A 5,000-nucleotide genomic window follows, 5' to 3' on the forward strand; every position below is an offset into this window, starting at 1 on the left:
ACTTGTGATCCTTGCGTCTTTGCATAGTTTATGCATTGTTCGCAAAGGTGAATAAGCTGTTTGCTGAGATCTCGGTTGCTGTTGTAAAAGAAGGGTTTGAGACTGAATATTTCGTGTGTATTATTAATCATAAAGGGGGTTCCTTATATAAGGATCACAAGATAGAGATAAATGGAAAGAGCACTTATCATAATCCTACATGAAATAGGAAATCTACTAATACATAAAAGGTGTTATGAACATGTGTGGATTGCCATTAACCAAGACAAGAAGAGAAGGCCCATCAGGCCACGACCAGGCCCAACCGCGGCCGTGTCCAAGAGGAGAGAGAGAGAGCCGACTTCAGGAGAGAGATAGGCGGCCACAAGCTTAGAGAGAGAAAAAGGAAACCGTCTTTCCTTTTCCTTGTACTTGTTATCTTTCCATTTATGTATTTAGTAGTTATCCTAAATCTAGTAGGATTAGGATATGTATACTTTCCTTTTATCTCTATCTTGTAATCCTTATATAAGGAACCCCTTTTGATGATTAATAATACACAGAACAATTACACACGAATTCTCTATTGTTCACAACACGTTATCAGCACGATAGTCTCTAGACCCTGAGACAAAACCATAAACCAAAATCCGTCACACATAAACCCTAAATCAGGCGGAACTTCAAATTGATCGATCTCTCCAACCCCAACGAACCAGACGACGCGCCACATATCAAATTGAAGCTCTTGACGAGACGAATCCATCAGCGCAAACAGTTCGTCGATCCGATCTCCGATGTAATCTAATACCCCTTGTTTTGTTTCATGAGCTGAGAGGAGTTGGTGCAAAGATCTAAACCCGACGAACCCTAATTCGTCCTAGCTCGCGTTCCAGCTCGTCAGCATCTGATCAGCTCCAGCCATAAGGTGTTCCTGATCCTAGACGACCTCAGCTTCCAGTTCATATCACAGCCAGCTCGAGTTCCCAATCAACCAGCTTGCAAAGGAAGCAACTCGCGACCCGATAGGAGGCAGCGTCCGTCCAGCTCGCGTTCGAGGTTTATCAGCCCATCTTGGTGGTCTGGTTCAACCCTTCAAACAGAGGTATACCGTGATCTGAGAACCTAGAAAGAACAAACCCTAAAATCCTAATCCATGATTATGGACTCCCTTTGTTCTTGATGAAACCCTAAATTGATATAACCTAAAATTGATCATCTCATAAATCAATAGATTAAAATCGATTCCCTATAACATGTTTGATTGTTTGATTGTTTCTGATTTGAATTAAAGAAACACTAAATTTGGAATCGTAATCCTAGAAACCCTAAAACCCTAAAATCGGTTTTCATTGAGGTTTCTAAATTAAGTTATTGATTGATGATCTGAGATATTAGGATTGTTTGATAAATTGATTGATAGATCTAATCTCTAAATTCGAAATCCTTAAAGCCTTGAAACTCTTAATCGGCTACTTGAAAGTTTTAAGATCCTAAATCTCGTTTTGATTTCCTAAAGGTTTTGAAATCTTAAATCTAATAAAAGTCTTAAAAGATTGAAAGTTTAAAAATGGTTTTTGAATGAGAGTTAGGTTGCTAGATTGATTGATTCTAAAATCTAGTTGAAACATTACCAACCTTGAAAATGGTAAACTTGATATGTATTGTGTGGCATTGTGTTTTGTTATGAATCATATTAGACAACCATAAGGTCTAATGCATTGCACACACACGTGGCCTTGTGCCCTTGATTAAGATTAAAGCCGTTTGGCTTAGTGCATATCTATGTAGACATATGGCCAAGCATCCGGATGGTTATAGAAACCAGATTGCATAATGAACCAATCTCTAAGATTGCTGTATCACACTAACATGGCTGTGTGACCTGACTCACACCATGATCGATTGTTTTCATAGATGCGTAAGAACTTGTTTGTGGCCGAGCTTGCTATATCATGCGGCTGCATGAGCCACATTGTGAACCTAAATTTTAAATGACAATGTGACTCAGATATCGAAAAGGGATTTGGTGATACAATCACCAAGGAAAACAATGAGAATGAATTGGTACAGGATTCCATCATCTCATTGAAGGTCTAAAAGATCAGTACATCACTATGGAAAATCCACTAGATTTTGGGGATGCTTTACAGCATAGAAATTACCACCAGAAAACGGTGTTGCTTCCAAAGACTAGAAATGACTGGAAGAATCTAAGATTCTGGGATTACAAAGTCATGGATGAGTACAACTCAGTCTTGTTTAAGACAGTCTCAATGCTGAGACTTTGTGGTGAAGTAGTAACCAAGAAAGAGTTACTAGAGAAGACCTATTCCACATTCCATGTGTCGAAAGTCATACTGCAACAGTATAGAATAAAAGGCTTCACCACTTATACTGACCTGATTGCATGACTGCTTCTGGCAGAGACCAAATTTCAATACGACTAGTCTTATTGCTTTATGATTGCAATTGTGTTTTAACCTAAGGATCATTCACGATTTTTATATACAAAGGAATTAGTCTTGAGTTTATTAAATCTTGCCTGATCTTACTTAAACATATGAATGTTTTAAAGTATTGCCTAAAGGGCATAAAACCGAGTAAGAAATCATGAATGGGTATAGTAAGCATAGTAAAGAAACTATGGCTAAGGCATTTTGCCTCAAAGGCATTATATACACCCAAAGAAAACGTGGTCCATTGAAGTTATAATGAATGGTTTCCAAATAAGAAACAATGGGCAAGAATGGAAACAAAGTTCCTTCAGATCTTTAAGAATAAAACGCCTAAGACCTTATTTATCATTCTATACATGTAAATTCATTATGTCCCCAAGCATATAGGTAATGGCCGAACCTCTTATAGGTAATGGCCTCTCTGGCCGGTTATGGCCTTTGCGGCCAGGCCGTTGTCTCTCATGGTCTCTTCGGCCTCTTTGGCCGAGTCATGGACTGTGTGCGGTCAAGCCTGCACTATTCAGACAAGTCACGACCAAGTCATGGCCAAGTCGTGGCCAAGCTGTTTATAGGTGATAGCCTCTTTGGTTTGGCCGTTTGTATCATGGCCTTTCTTTGGCCGGGTAATGGCCCTTTATGGCTGATTAATGGCCGAGCCATATAACATGGTCTTAGACCATAGTACACGAACTTGTAGTATTGATCATGGGTTTATCTTCTCTCCCCCTCATGACCATACTATAAGGTCGTGGTGCTTTGGGATAATTAAGCCTAATGAGTGTCCCTATGTGTACATGTTTCACAACGTGAGATCTTTACGGGATAACTCGGTGCCTTTATAATTTCTTTGCATCAAGTTTAAACTTTAGGATGGCTAATCCTATCTTGCCATATAGTGTAATTTCGTGGGATATATCATTATAATCACTACTTCTCTTGCCTCGTTTATCATACTGATCCTTAGCATAGTGTAAATCAGTAGAGATCATAGGTATAATATCGATCACTTTCTTATAAGGTCTTAGGCGATTTTTCTTTCAAAATCTGAAGGAACTTGTTTCCTTTCTTGCCCATTGTTTCTATTTGGAAACCATTATAACTCAATGGGTCATACATTCTTTGGGTGTATATAATGCCTTATAGGCAAATGCCTTAGCCATAGTTTTCTTACTAGGCTTTCTATACCATTCATGATTACTCGGTTTTTATGCCTTTTAGACAACTCTATAAAACATTCATATGTTAAAGTAAGATCAGGCAAGATTCAATAAACTTAAGACTAATTCCTTTGTATATAAAATCGTGAATGATCCTTAGGTTAAAACACAATTGCAATCATAAAGCAATAAGACTAGTCGTATCGAAAATTTGGTCTATGCAAGAAGCAGTCATGCGATTAGATCAGTATAAGTGGCGAAGCCTTTTATTCTATACTGTTGTTGCAGTATGACTTTCAACACATGGAATGTGGAATAGGTCTTCTCTAGTAACTCTTTCTTGGTTACTACTTCTCCACAAAGTCTCAGCACCGAGACTGTCTTAAACAAGACTGAGTTGTACTCATCCATGACTTTGTAATCCAAGAATCTTAGATTCTTCTAGTCATTTCTAGCCTTTGGAAGCAACACCGTTTTCTGGTGGTAATTTCTATGCTGTAAAGCATCTCCAAAGTCTAGTGGATTTTCCATAGTGATGTACTGATCTTTTAGACCTTCAATGAGATGATGGAATCCTGTACCAATTCATTCTCATTGTTTTCCTTGGTGATTATATCACCAAATCCCTTTTCGATATCTGAGTCACATTGTCATTTAAAATTTAGGTTCACAATGTGGCTCATGCAGCCGCATGATATAGCAAGCTCGGCCACAAACAAGTTCTTACGCATCTATGAAAACAATCGATCATGGTGTGAGTCCGATCACACGGCCATGTTAGTGTGATACAGCAATCTTAGAGATTGGTTCATTATGCAATCCGGTTTCTATAATCATCCGGATGCTTGGCCATATGTCTACATAGATATGCACTAAGCCAAACGGCTTTAATCTTAATCAAGGGCACAAGGCCACGTGTGTGTGCAATGCACTAGACCTTATGGTCGTCCAATATGATTCATAACAAAACACAATGCCACACAATACATATCAAGTTTACCAATTTCAAGGTTGGTAATGTTTCAACTAGATTTTAGAATCAATCAATCTAGCAACCTAACTCTCATTCAAAAACCATTTTTAAACTTTCAATCTTTTAAGACTTTTATTAGATTTAATATTTCAAAACCTTTAGGAAATCAAAACGAGATTTAGGATCTTAAAACTTTCAAGTAACCGATTAAGGGTTTCAAGGCTTTAAGGATTTCAAATTTTGAGATTAGATCTATCAATCAATTTATCAAACAATCCTAATATCTCAGATCATCAATCAATAACTTAATTTAGAAACCTCAATGAAAACCGATTTTAGGGTTTTAGGGTTTCTAGGATTACGATTCCAAATTTAGTGTTTCTTTATTTCAAATCAGAAACAATCAAACAATCAAACATGTTCTAGGGAATC

Source organism: Brassica rapa, unplaced genomic scaffold (genome assembly GCF_000309985.2).
Source record: "Brassica rapa cultivar Chiifu-401-42 unplaced genomic scaffold, CAAS_Brap_v3.01 Scaffold1007, whole genome shotgun sequence".
Classification (NCBI taxonomy): Eukaryota; Viridiplantae; Streptophyta; class Magnoliopsida; order Brassicales; family Brassicaceae; genus Brassica; species Brassica rapa.